The sequence below is a fragment of the Ambystoma mexicanum genome, chromosome 7p (assembly GCF_040938575.1).
Source record: "Ambystoma mexicanum isolate Mex_15411 chromosome 7p, UKY_AmexF1_1, whole genome shotgun sequence".
NCBI classification, from domain to species: Eukaryota; Metazoa; Chordata; class Amphibia; order Caudata; family Ambystomatidae; genus Ambystoma; species Ambystoma mexicanum.
Window position 1 is genome coordinate 852,093,459 of NC_090939.1, and position 15,279 is coordinate 852,108,737.

Below are 15,279 nucleotides of genomic sequence, written 5' to 3' on the forward strand. Positions count from 1 at the left end.
GGTAAATAATGAAAAACAAGAAATAATAAGCCACAGAAATCCAAATAGGAATGGTGTCCAAAGTCACAGTCCAACTAATAAAATGCAAGGTTTAAAACAAAGTAAAAACCATTGCTCCATGGTGAACACAAAAATAAATATAAAAAAAGATGAATCCAATGTAGAACTATGTACAATCGAAGAATCCAGGGTCCATGATCCCAACTCAATAAATGAAACCTACAAAATACTACTACCTAATAAAATTAACTATATACAAAAATGTTTTTCAGTGTTCAAGCGGTCCAAAATAAAGAAAAAACGAAAGGAAACTTAACACTAACTAACTATTTACAAGGGCAGCGGGCAAGTCCAACGGCTCACTGGTTGATGTCCCGGGCCAGGGCATCATCGAACTCCTGCTCAATGTCCTGGAGGCGGTCCTCTTCCATGGCCCCGAGGGTTCGCAGGGACGATGACATCCGGATCTCCAGGTCCCTGCGAATGGCCTCGAGGCACTCGGCCCGCCTCAGGGCCCTCCGCATGGAGTTCTCCGCCCTGACCATTGTGAGCCGTGCCTCTTCCGCCCGCTGCCGCTCCGCATCTATGGCATGGCCCAACCGCTGCCACATGGAAGACACTTCCCGTCCAGGGTCCTCCTGCCCTCCGGCCAATGCCTGCCCCTCTGATGATGAAGGCCCCGAGCCATCATGGCTCCCACCTTGTTGCTGCTGCTGCTGTGCCGCTGCCTGTGCCCTGGCTCTTGCTGCCTGCTCATCCTCCTCCGGCTGGGGTGCAGTTGTTGATGTGGCCATCCCTGCTGGACGTACGACTCCCGACTGTGGCAGGGATGTGTCCTCCACCAGCCTGGCCGCAGGGTCAGAGGCAGCTCCACAGGGTACCCAGGTGATACATGGGTGGGAGCATGGCATGGAGGACGACTGGTGCATAGGGGGTTCAGTTGAGGGGGGGTCGGAACAAGGTCCAGAAAACGGAGGAATCCGGCCCTGGTGAGCTGGCCCAGTGGGTCAACGCGGTCAACGAGCCATGCGAGAAGACGTGCAGTCTCCTCATGAAAAGACTGCAGGTCAGCTCGCATGGCACGTTGACGCAACGCCACCCCACCCAGGACAGGCTCAACCCGGTGCCGGATAGCCACATCCGCAGGGAGAGGAAGGCCAGTTGGTGTAAGCCAATCCCCTCCCTGGGAACGGGTCTGGACGTAGGCATCCCTGCTGGTGCAAGATGATGCAGTGACAGGATCAGGGACAGGATTGCACACAGGCACCTCCGCGGTGGCCTGTGCTGCCTCCTGTCCCTGCCCCTGCACTGCACCACTAGCACCAGTGGAATCCCCACCTCCAGACCCCGTCTCTGTCCCTTGCACGGCCTCCTCCTCCACCAAACCCCCCACCAACCTGGATGACTCTATGCCATCTTCCTCCGTCAGACCCTGTGGGGTCTCAGCTGCCCCTTCTGCTGCCGAGGAGTCCAACTCCGACCTCTGCCTCTTGGACCTCCCCCCGGCAGCTGCATCCTGGGACGTGGCACCGGACTCCTCACTCCCCGATGAGATGACAACCTGGGAGGTGAGCCGGGCCTTGCGTCTCCGGCTGGCGGTGCGATCCCTGCCGCTGTGCCCCACAGCACCCTCTCCGCCCTCTTCGTTGATGCTGCAGACAGGGAGAGATAGCAGACAGGCACCAGGGCACTGTACAATGGACTCATACACACATGACAGTTGCACACGAGTGTCATTGTCAAACTTCAGGCATGGCATCACAATCCCCGACACACATGTCATTTAAACTCACACACATGAGCTATTCCACAGCCATATTGCAACAGCCAGCATCATCCATACACATACAACAGCATGAACAGCCAAAGGTGAGCCTGACATCACATTAAACACAAGGATTGCACTAGACACGCACAGACGCCACCACACTCACATGCATGTGTACACCTCCTACGACTGTCGCAGTAATGAGATTTGCACCCATGTGACATCTGGCAATCAGTCTTCTACACATCAGTGTCCCAGGCATCCATGTTGCATCACTGTTGCACCCTTGTCAAATACACACCCATGCACATGCACACAGTGCAGACACATGCAGCTGGAACCGACATCCATGTGTGACACCACAACCATCCCAACTAACATACACAGTCATCCATACATGTGTGCCCACACATCAGCATTTTGCATGCAAGCTCACACACACATGCACCATCCATGTGTCACACATGAGAGGCCTCGCATGTGTCAGCCTCACGGCCCTGTACATACATGGCCCGACAAAAACACATGTGCAACCTGCACACTACTGGCACACCACCACACGCACAGCATACAATCAGTATGCATGTACACTTACCGCTCGACTCCAGACGGGTCTGCCTCCCAAGGACCTGGACATGGAGCGATGGGGATATGCGTTCATGGACCCTCATCTGATCTTCCGACAGGTGGCCCCGGCACCCCTTAGCATCCGCTGCCTTCAAGAGGTGCCGGGCCTTGCTGAGGGTCCTGGACCTGAAGTCCTCCCAGCGCTTCTTGACATGATGGAATAGGCAGACTGCCACCCCCTCCACGTTGATGGCAGTCACAATGTCCGTCCAGATCCGGGTCCGTCCTTCCTTGTCGGCGCGAGAACTTCCGTAGAGGGCATCATACTGCCCCAGGAATTGCTCCACCAGGACACCAACTTCGGTGGCAGTGAAGCTGGTGGCCCTCTGCCTCTCTGGCTGGGGGTTGCCAGTGGTGCCAGATGGTGTAGTGCCCGACATGGCAACCCCAGAGGCAGGAGTGGGTGGGCAAATGGGTCCTGGGGCTGGGCTGTGGAGCGAGATGGTACTCCAGTTGGGAGTCTTCGGTTCCAGCAGGGGTGGTCACAGCAACTGCACCCCTGGCTGATGTGCAGGCAGCAAATAGCAGGGTACGTGGGCAGCAGGCAGGCAACAGAAGATGGCAGGTGAGAGCGTGCTCGGGGTTCTGGGGGGAAGTAATTCGGCCTTCTGGGCAGGAGCGTGGTCTTCCGTGTGCTTACGTGTGGCCAGCTTGATACGGAGTGATTTGGCACGTGAAAATCTTGCACGTCAGCGTGTAATTCGAGGAAAGGCCCTTAGCGCGTAAGCGCGTCAGCACGCGTACGCGATTTCATTGGACCAATGGCCATTAGCGCGTAAGCGCGTCTGACGTGCATGTGCAGGCGTTTACCTCTACACGGGTGCATGTTACACATCCAAGAAATGCACGTCCGAGTGTCAGCTCGTGTAATTGGAGGATAGGGCCTTAGCGCGTATACGTGGAAGTGACGTGGGACATGTGGGCCAGTTCAAAAGGCACGTGTAGGACGTCATTTCCTTGTACGTGCTTTTCGTGGAGAGCGAGTGGGTGAATTCTGTACTTCTTGTCGGTTCACACGCGATTTACTACACAGCGTTTATAGTTCGTACTCCCCGTTACCTCTGACAGCTTTTTTCTGATTTTCGTTGGGCCTGTTTCCTCAAACAGTGTTCACTTCTTCTTTTGTCCTGTCTCCTCAGACAGTGTACAATTCTTCTTTTGGCGGGGGTGTTGCCAATGCGCACACGTGCGTATTTTTCACGCTCATTTTCCAGGCAGACGGTGAGTCGTGCACCTATTTACCAACTGTGCTTGCCCCGTGTGTCGCGTACCCCTTCAAAGGTCATTGTGGGCTGCGTGTAACACGCGTACATTCATTTTTGTGTTTCTGGGTGCCACAGCGTAGTGCAGGTTCATTTTTCCACGCACGTGGTCTATGAGGGGTTGCGTGCACGTTATATTCTGTTTTTGGGGTGCCTGTGCGTTGCGTGACCCGTCATCTTTCCCCAGGGGTCACATACAGCCTTGCTAGAGCACTAGGGTACGAATTCCATCTAGTACCCTACCCCTTTGACACCCAATTGCCCAGGACAATAGTTTACTGCAACTCCCATACGCACAACAACATCAGAGCCATGGTTGGGAGGCGACCAAGCGGTAAGGGTGGCAAAGGTGGCCAAGCCTCAAGAGGTGGCCATGGTGGGTGCGGTAGGGGACGTGGCCGGGATTTGCAGGGTACCCCTAGGCCCCCAATTTTGGAGGACCAGTCAGGGACACCCATGCCCTCCCCCCCCATAGTTGAGGGAAACGTGGCTGACACCATCTCTTATCAGCCCTTGTTCGACCAGCCCATTGTGGCACCTGACCTGGCAGAGGGTGACTCCCAGGCTGACTTCCAGGTTGCCAAGTCTAGGCCACGTGTGGCGGTGCAAGTTGGTGTCACCAGGCCACGTGGATCAGGGGCAGCTATGTCATCTGCTGCCCCGAGTAGGCAGGGTGGGGAGGCTGCAGGGGCAGCTGCAGCTCCATCCACCCGAGCTCTGACTCTCCCAGCCAGGGCAGTGTTGGTCCCAGTCCATCTTGCTAACGTTCCCCCTGACTACGTAACACTTCAGCCAATGCCTGCACCAAGTCCCATGCTCAGTGTGCATTCCCACACTCCAACTACCCAGTCCACCGGTGCTCCTGCCCCTAGTGGCCAGAGCGGCGTAGGCCACTCAGGATCCCCACCACCTTCCAAAAAAAAGAGGAAGAGTGCTCGTCCACTACAGGCTGATACCCCAGACACGGCTACGCAGTCCGGCACGCAAAGGAAGCCTAGCTTCAATGATGCCGAACGTGATGCACTTGTGCAGTATGTGTCCGCACACGACAGCGAAATGTTGATCACTTCAGGGTGCAAGACCACACCGGCCCGACATCAGACACACTGGCAGACCGTCACTGACATCATAAGTGCCCTTGGATCAGTGAGGCGCATAACTGGTGAGTGCAAAAGTGCTGGAATGACCTTAAGCGCAGGGCAAAGAAAAAGCTGGCCTCAAGTCATGCCGCTACTCTGGTGACTGGAGGTGGGTCTCCACAAGAGGACATTGAACTCACTGTACATGAGTCTGTTGCTGGGACCGACGTCACAGAGGAACAGATCCAAGGTGTGGGAGATCTGCCAGATTATGAGGCATTGTCCGGTGAGTGCACATGCATGTGTGTGTGATCCATGTGTATGCTGTGTGTGTGGGGGGTTCTGATTGAGTGCCAGGTGAGGGTGTGTGTGCCTGAGTGGTTTGGGTCACCCATGTGCTTCATCCAAAACATTTTGCGCCCCTGGATTTGGGTATTACAGTATCCCTTCAGCCCACAGTAGACTTTTTGTGCAACATCACACCAGTTGCCCTTGAAGTGGCATCTTGCTACAACATTGTTCCGTATTTCTCATTGTTCATTCAGGCTGTTTGTTTCAATCCCCCCACTTTCACTAAGCATATCTGAGCCCTATTGTCAAATGATATGTGACATGCCTATGGTACATGCCATCTGTGTTGCTCTTCCATCTTGGTGTCATCAGTGTCTGACATTTTCCTCCCCTTCAAACTCAGTGACAGTGCATGCATGGGAGGGTTATAGTCATGTGGGACATGTGTCAATCAAGTACTGGTTCTGTACCTCGTGAGGCCTAATTGTGTGCCATGGTGCTAATGCCTGTTTCCATTTTTTGTCTTTCATGTTTCTGCAGGGGATGACGCACTTGATGCTGTTGAGGGTGAGGAGATGGTGCAGACCCAGGAGGGATCTCAGGCACGACCGGGCACCAGTGGGGGACGGGGTGTGGTGGTGGGTGAGAACCCACTCTTGCTGCAGACCGTTCTCTCCAGGGGTGTCTCTGGGTGCACCTCACCAGACCTCTTTTCGGGTGTTGATTCGGATGATGAGACCTATGTGGCTTCGCAGGTAGGTGTTTCTGGGAGGGATTCTGTTCTGTCCGACCCACCTGCACCAGGGGTACAGCCCACTATGGGGATGTCAGTGTTGGTAGGTCCGCCTTTGGTGGTTACGGATGCAGGGCCACACTCCGCAACATTTGATCCTGTTCCTGGGCCAGCAGATCAGAGGGGGAATGCAGTCCTGCAGCCTCAGGCAATGCCGACACAGCAAGGCACAGTTCGCCTTGCCCCAGACAGGTGTGGTGCCCGCCAACGGGGTGGCCGTACGCCACCAGGCAATACCGCATGGGAGAGATCCATATACGGTATGGCAAACCAACAGACAGCAGCATCTGAGATGATGGCTCAAGCTATGGAGAGGGTGGCCACTTCCATTGTCCCCCCAGAGAGGCAGATGGAGCAACTACAGCAAGCAACAGACTCAATTTGCAATCACTCAGGGACGACATGTTGGCGTCCAACAGGGACAGACGGGCAGCCCTGGACACTGCGGGAAGCCATTTCTTTAGAGTCCCAGGGCCAGAGGGAAGCCCTGAGGGTAGAAGTCCGTCACCTCAGGCAGACTCTTGTGGAGCTTGAGGCTTCCACTGTCACGAGGACAGAACAGCTGCTGGAGCGTGTCACACGTACGCTCTCAGCAGAGATGCAGGCAACTCGGGAGGAGGTCCGGGCATCACGTCAGGTGGTGCATGGGGATCTCCACACCATAATCCTCCAGAATGAGACCTTCCACACCCGCATGCTTGCTGCCATGGAGGACCAGACTAGGGCTTTGCGTGGGCTGCCTCCCATAGCACCATCATCTCCTGTGGCGGCAGCAGCACAGGGTGATGAGAGCGAGCACAGCGATTCAGAAACTCTCACATTAGTGTAGCCGTGCAGGCCATGAGCCCATGGAGGTGTTTTTTTTTCACAACATCCACACAGGTGGCTGTTGTTGTGCACCTTGTCCTCAGACCTCCTGGGTGGCCTCCCCCACACCCCCTGGCCCCCACATGGCCATTTTTGGATTTTGGTTTTTGCTTTTTTGTTACAGTGTGTTGCCTTGTGTGGCTCCCGTGTGCATCCACTGTATTGCGGCTGGGCACATGCAGGCTTGTCCCGAGTTTGGGTTAGATGCTTGGGTTCGTGAGACACACACCCCTCCTGCTTCCCGTTACCATGGGCTTGCAAAGGGTGTGCCCAAGTGACAGTAACTTACACAGTGACGTTGGACTCCCATGACATGTGTGGCCAGTTAGTAGTCAATACTGTGTATACATTCCTAGTGCATATTGTTGTAGTATTGTACACTGCATGGTGTATTGATGCGTGCTTGTGCATCCATGTCTCCCTCCTAATTTGCAGGTTCATTCCACATGTCTTCACAAGGCCGTCTACTTTGGAGATGGAGTTCATGTTGTAAGCAGTGCACTTCCAGATTTGCGTGGCACCAACACTGTACAGTTGGGGGTGGTCGATGTGTTAGCATCACCAGGTTGTAAGTCTACGTATCCTTTAACTTTGTACTGTCATGTGAATGCTATGTTTGGGGTGGCTAGCTGCATTGTATTGTGGTAAGTCTTTGGTCATGTGTGTTGTCAGTTCTACATTAATGGGAGCACATTGTGTGTGGCCATTTTCCCATCGGGACACTGTACTTTGTGACACTTGTGTCATGTTTTGGGGATTCCTTTGTTTGCTCTCACATAGCATGACATGCCATGGTGTGTTGGGGGGCGGTGCTGGGGAGGTGTTGGGTGACATGGCACTGTTGTCATGTTGTATCTTGCAAGGGGGTAATGATTTTAGCAGCATAGAAGTGTGTCTTTTGATGACACAGCATTGGTGGCGTTTGTGTAGGTAGGGATGCACACAATGGAACACTACCAGGTGAACAATCTCAGGCTGGTATGGTTGTGACAGTTGATTGTCAGTTGAGTCATCATCATTGCTAGTCAGCTGGTATGTTCCAGGGCTGTGTGCACTCCACAAGGGTGTGATTTTAGGTGAAGTAATTAGCCACCAGCTGCGTACGGGCTGCCTCACCCCGTGCCCTTTCCCTTCCCATGCGCAGCGGGTGTGCATGTGGTTGGGGATGTGGAGGCACCACCATGTCCACCGGCAGGTCCCTGCGTGTTGCAACGTTGTGCAGGACACATGCTGCCACTATGATCCTGCACACTACTGGGGGGCGTATAGCAGCTGCCCATCAGAGCGGTCAAGGGAGCGAAAGCGTGACTTGAGCACTCCGAATGTGCGCTCCACTATGCCCCAGGTTGCAATATGGGCTGTGTTGTATCTTACCTGGGGTGGCGTGATGAGGTTCCGAATTGGCATCATCATGTGGGTGCTCAGAGGGTAGGCACTGTCCCCTGGGGAGGTGGTGATGGGTATCATTAGTGGGGTTGTGACATTACTCAGTATCTGACATGCATGCATGTGCAGTGGCATTTATACTCACCAACCAGCCATGTATCACCATGCCGACCAGCTTCTAGGTCCCGGTTTAGGGTTGACATTCTGTAAATGAAACTGTCGTGGGTGGACCCTGGATAGTTGGCATATACTGAGGTGATGATTCCCTTGGCATCACATACTACCTGGACATTGATGGAATGCCAGTGCTCGCGCTTTCTATAGATGTGCTAAGTTGCCCTGGGGGGACGTAGTGCCACATGGGTGCAGTCAATGGCACCTAGCCCTTTGGGGAAGTGTGCCACCCCGTAGAAATCCTGGACGACAGCCTGCCTTTCTGCAGGTGTTCTGGGCAGGTATATGTGCCTGCGTACTGATAGGCGTGCAGTCATGATGGCCAAGACCTGGTGTAGGCAGCGTGACTGCGTGGCCTGTGAGACGCCCCCAACTATGGCACTTGTCCGTAGAAATGATCAAGTGGCCAAGAAGTGCAGTACATTAAGGACCTTCACCAGGGGGCTCAGTGCTTGGGAGCAGAGGGTGGGTGATGTGAGGTCATCCTCCCACTCACTGACCAAGTCGAGTATTGTGTGAGGTGGAAACCTATACCTCCCATACACGTGGTCATCGGGCATCCCAAAAAGGCTGGTTATGGGTGTAAAAATTCTGGCCCTGGCTATCCTCCTCCTCCTCCTGCGGTATCCCACGACCACTGCTGCTAGGAACGGTATATTCATCCTGGCGTCTGAGCTTGTTTGTTGTTTGTGCGCACTTTTATGCTGCGCGGGTCGACGTACGCCTGCTTCCTGCTTGCGTACTTGTTTCCGGATTAGCATGACTGTTTTTGCGTGTGCGTGTGGGTGTTCCGCGCATTTGCCTCCTGTATTTCCACGCCCACCACAGTGATACATGTACCCCGCTCAGCCAGGCCCAATCGCGTGTGAAACTTCACACGAGCCCCTGAAGTACATGTACCCCGCTCGCCCAGGACCAATCGCGTGTGAAACTTCCCGCGAGCCCCTGAAGTACACGTACCCCGCTCGCCCAGGCCCAATCGCGTGTGAAACTTCCCGCGAGCCCCTGAAGAACACGTACCCTGCTCGGCCAGGCCCAATCGCGTGTGAAACTTCATGCGAGCCCCTGAAGTACACGTACCCCGCTCGCCCAGGCCCAATCGCATGTGAGACTTCCCGCGGGCACCCGAAATACACGCTATTTTTGACACCGCGGGTGTCCGTGTTTGTTGCGTACCCCTTTGCACGTCATTTGTCCTAGAGGGCCACAGTATGGCACATTCATCGAGCTGTATATAAGTCTTTTCGTTAGCGCACATTCTTTTGATGCACAGGGACGCTACCGCCTGCATTCATGTGGCGGACATGTGTTGATGTACATAGTTGACTTTTGGTTTGTGTCGAGGGATCGCCATTTCACTGCTGGGGGGTGGGTGTGCAAGGGGACTGAGCGGGGGCCTGCTGGCAGGTGCCCCTCACTGGTGGGGGGTGGGTGTGCAGGGGGACATGAGTGGGGGGCCTGCTGGCAGGTGCACCACACTGGTGGGGGGTGGGGGTGCAGGTGGACATGAGTGGCACATGAGTGGGGGCCTGCTGGCAGGTGCCCCGCACTGGTAGGGGGTGGGTGTGCAAGGGGGCATGAGTGGGGGCCTGCTGGCAGGTGCCCCGCACTGGTGGGTGGTGGATGTGCAGGGGGACATGAGTGGGGGCCTGCTGGCAGGTGCCACGCACTGGTGGGGGGTGGGGGTGCAAGGGGACATGAGTGGGGGCCTGCTGGCAGGTGCCTCGCACTGCTGGGGGGTGGGGGTGCAGAGGGACATGATTGGGACATGAGTGGGGGCCTGCTGGCAGGTGCACCACACTGGTGGGGGGTGGGGGTGCAGGTGGACATGAGTGGCACATGAGTGGGGGCCTGCTGGCAGGTGCCCCGCACTGGTAGGGGGTGGGTGTGCAAGGGGGCATGAGTGGGGGCCTGCTGGCAGGTGCCCCGCACTGGTGGGTGGTGGATGTGCAGGGGGACATGAGTGGGGGCCTGCTGGCAGGTGCCACGCACTGGTGGGGGGTGGGGGTGCAAGGGGACATGAGTGGGGGCCTGCTGGCAGGTGCCTCGCACTGCTGGGGGGTGGGGGTGCAGAGGGACATGATTGGGACATGAGTGGGGGCCTGCTGGCAGGTGCACCACACTGGTGGGGGGTGGGGGTGCAGGAGGACATGAATGGGACATGAGTGGGGGCCTGCTGGCAGGTGCCCCGCACTGGTGGGGGTGGGGGTGCAAGGGGACATGGGTGGGGGCCTGCTGACAGGTACCCCGCACTGGTGGGGGTACAGGGGGACATGAGTGGGACATGAGTGGGGGCCTGCTGGCAGGTGCCCCGCACTGGTGGGGGTGCAAGGGGACATGAGTGGGGGCCTGCTGGCAGGTGCCCCGCACTGGTGGGGGTGCAAGGGGACATGGGTGGGGGCCTGCTGGCAGGTACCCCGCACTGGTGGGGGGTGGGGGTGCAGGGGGACATGAGTGGGACATGAGTGGGGGCCTGCTGGCAGGTGCCCCGCACTGGTGGGGGGTGGAGGTGCAAGGGGACATGAGTGGGGGCCTGCTGGCAGGTGCCCCGCACTGCTTGGGGGTGGGGGTGCAGGGGGACATGAGTGCGACATGAGTGGGGGCCTGCTGGCAAGTGCACCGCACTGGTGGGGGGTGGGGGTGCAGGGGGACATGAGTGGGACATGAGTGGGGGCCTGCTGGCAGGTGCCCCGCACTGGTGGGGGTGCAAGGGGACATGAGTGGGGGCCTGCTGGCAGGTGCCCCGCACTGGTGGGGGTGCAAGGGGACATGAGTGGGGGCCTGCTGGCAGGTGCACAGCACTGGTGGGGGTGCAGGGGGACATGAGTGGGAAATGAGTGGGGGCCTGCTGGCAGGTGCCCCGCACTGGTGGGGGTGCAAGGGGACATGAGTGGGAAATGAGTGGGGGCCTACTGGCAGGTACCCCGCACTGGTAGGGGGTGGGGGTGCAGGGGGACATGAGTGCAACATGAGTGGGGGCCTGCTGGCAGGTGCACCGCACTGGTGGGGGTGCAGGGGGACATGAGTGGGACATGAGTGGGGGCCTGCTGGCAGGTGCCCCGCACTGGTGGGGGGTGGGGGTGCAAGGGGACATGAGTGGGGGCCTGCTGGCAGGTGCCCCGCACTGGTGGGGGGTGGGTGTGCAGGGGGACATGAGTGGGACATGAGTGGGGGCCTGCTGGCAGGTGCACCGCACTGGTGGGGGGTGGGGGTGCAGGGGGACATGAGTGGGACATGAGTGGGGGCCTGCTGGCAGGTGCCCCGCACTGGTGGGGGGTGGGGATGCAAGGGTACATGGGTGGGGGCCTGCTGGTAGGTGCCCCGCACTGGTGGGGGGTGGGGGTGCAGGGGGACATGAGTGGGGCATGAGTGGGGCCTGCTGGCAGGTGCCCCGCACTGGTGGGGGGTGGGGATGCAAGGGGACATGAGTGGGGGCCTGCTGGGAGGTGCCCCGTACTGCTGGGGGGTGGGGGTACAGGGGGACATGAGTGGGAGCCTGCTGGCAGGTGCACCGCACTGGTGGGGGGTTGGGGTGCAGGGGGACATGAGTGGGGGCCTGCTGCCAGGTGCCCCTCACTGGTGGGGGGTGGGGGTGCAGGGGGACATGAGTGGGACATGAGTGGGGGCCTGCTGGCAGGTGCCCCGCACTGGTGGGGGGTGGGTGTGCAACGGGACATGAGTGGGGGCCTGCTGGCAGGTGCCCCGCACTGCTGGGGGGTGGGAGTGCAGGGGGGTCATGCGTTGGTGATCAGTAGTAGTAGTGGCGCAAGCTGACATGTGGCTTGCCTTGTGGGCATGCCCATGGTGGATGGGCTGCCTGCGGAACATGAAGTCCCCTGTGGTGTGGGCTGCCTGCAGGGGCCGTGGAGGGTGTAGAGGGAACACCTGGTAGGACCCACACTGCCAATTCACGTGTAGGACTCCCCTGCACCCCAGATATACACGTACCCCACTCGCACAGGGCCTGTCGCGTGTGATAATTCCCGCGCACCCCCGAAATACACGTTCCCTGCTCAACCAAGGCCAATTGCGTGTGAAACTTCCCGCGCATCCCGGATTTACATGTACCCAGCCCAATCGCGTGTGAAACTTCACGTGAACCCCAGGAATACACGCACCCCACTCGCACAGGGCCTATCGCGTTTGAAACTTCCCGCGAACCCCTGGAATACACGCATCCCGCTCCCCCAGGCACGGTCGCGTGTGGAACTTCACGCGCACCCCTGAAATACACATACCCCGCTCCCCCATGCCCGATCGCATGTGAAACTTCACGCGCACACACGAAATACACGCACAAGCTGATTTTTCACACAGCGGGTATCGCTGTTTGTCGCGTACACCTTTGCACGTCATTTGTCCTAGGGGGCCACAATATGGGACATTCATCAGAGCTGTTTATTCGTGCTTTTTGTTAGCGCACATTTTGGCGCACATTTTTCTCCTGCGCAGGGACGCTACCGCCTGCCTTCCTGTGGCGGACGGGTTGGGGTCAGTGCGCGTCTTTGCCCGTGCGCTGGTTAGCCCTATTCGATTCTATGAATACGTGTTGTAGGCGAGCGTGTGGGCGTTCCGCGCACTTGCCTCCTGTACTTCCCCCGTGACGCCCACATTTTCACGAGTTGTTCCCCATTCCAAGTGTTCCGCCCCGTGTTCCGCCTACTTTTGTTATGTGCGCCGCACTATGTGCGCTTCCGCTCTGGCCTTGGCGCATGCCGTTAGATAACCTGTGCGCCGGCGTGCGCCGCGCACTTTTTTAGCGCACATCCCTGATTTTACTCGCGCACGGACTTCCATGAATAGATGTGCAATGGTTTCCCTGCGATATTCGCACTTGCACTGCGATTTTCGCTCTTTCACTGCAAATCGCACTTTTTGCACGCTTGCGCCGGAATTTTCGGCGCACATTGATTCCATGAATCGGCCTGTATGTTTGCACGAAAGACAACCATTTTCGCACTGAGAGAAAAATAATTAGAGGGAACATTGCTCACTTTAGTCGTGTTTCTATCGCATTAATGGGTACAAGTGTACATTTCTCATTTTTAATAGGCAAGTTAAAGATTTGAAGTGGGTAGCAGTTAATTAAACTTTCCCTTTTTTCTTAAAATGATTTAGCGCTGGTAACAGGACGCTTGGTGATGTAACCAGGAAATGATTCCAATTTGCTTATTTTTCTAGGTAAGCACCCAGTGAGATATCCTTATAGCTCCCAAAATACTTCATCTGTGTTTGATGGTTATAGGTCAAAGGGTTGAATTAAAAGGATGGAATGACAAAAGGGTCGAGTCAAAAGGACCGAAAAAAGGGGTGACTGTTTTTTCGTAAAAAAAAATTTGGGGGGTCTCCCCCCCCCGCCAAACCCCCTTTTTTGGTGTAAAAACGAAATCCCCCCAAAAAATATTAATTTAAAAAAAAAACAAAAACAAAATAAATCGACCCTTTGGTTTTTGGTCCTTTTGACTCGACCCTTTTGTCAGTCGATCCTTTGACAGGACACTGTGTTTGATCGTTAAACAGAGAAGGAGCAAGGAGATCTGCCAGTATACACACCATAGAGCCTATTCTATCAAATAAATAATTCCAGAAGTACATACACCGCTGTAATATTCCCTAACTTCTCGGGATGTTCAGTCAATTTATATACCCCACCCCTGAGTACTTACAAATGAGGAACCAGGATTTAATCTATTCCCATTTAGAGTATTGCTCCGCTGGGAATTATTTCCCCTTCATATTTTACCTAGATATGAATTTCTTTTGACAGTCTACAATCCTAGGCACCCTCTTAAGGAATGGTTCAATTCTCTCTCCCTCTCTAGGAACAGGTGGGCATCAGTCAATGAGATGGGATAAAATTCCCTCCACAGTCTGGTCCCCTTCTTTCTGTTTCAGCATGTCTGTTGTGTCTTGCACTGAAAGAGGTCTGGATCTTTAACCCAAGGTAGGACTCAGTAGCAGTGTACTGCTAGTAATCCAAAAATTGGTCCAAAAAGGAAAGCATACTGTTCTATTCTCCTTTTGTTTATCAATTCTCCTTTCTTTCCTTCTTCCCCTCCATTAATGAGTGAGCAAGTGCGTGTCTGTCCCCAAAATCTCTGGGTTTGGACTTCTAAAGATGCAAAACCATTCCCTTTAGAGGTGTTTATTATTGCTGTAATCTAATTGCCCAATATATGTGATCACACCATTTTCCAAAAGTTATATCACAATAAGCCAGTCTCTTCCTGCTCATTGGGCATATTAATTAAGAGGGCAGTCTAATGGGAGTGACTTCTACACCCAGTTTCCCTCCCATCTGATGTGATGTCATCTTGAAGATTTCTACATTAAACACTTGTACCTTTCTACATCATATTCATGTGATCATGTTACTAATCAATTCTTCAGATTACTCTAACTCAGGCAAATCAAAACTTGCTAGTCTGATCTCGGCAGGACGTGTGATGTACGTTTTACAAATCTTGGCTTTTTGCACACTGATACTTATTCACAAAAATATGTTTCCAGTTCAGAATAACTGGCCTGCAGGCACAAACGCTAGGATGTATGTATCACTGGCGGGTGCGGTTTCTGCATGAAGATAGCCACATTCACCTAATTTACATAATTAACATATCACAAATGTATCATTTTATATTCAACTGCTAACTTAAACACATTTTTAGGGAGAAAAGCTCTAAGTCTCTTGGACCTTCCGTTTAATAGTTACAAGTAAAAATATGAGTCCATATGTAAATTTCACATATTGCATTTATAGTGGGATGAATCAGAGTATGAAATGGCGTACCAGTTCCTGGCTGTACAGACAAATGGGTCAATTCCTTTGAGATCCGAGCTGGGGCCATTTATGACTCCAGAGAAGCCTGGTCACTTTCGCAGCTAGTGTCAGGAGGCTGTTGGCAATTTCATCTGGCAAGAGCCATTTACGAATCAGTCCCACCACTTTGAGCGATCCCAGGATCTGGCTGACCCTTTTGTCAGACAGCCAGTCTCTAAAAGTGTGAAGTTCCTTCCCTCTGGAAGGTGGTG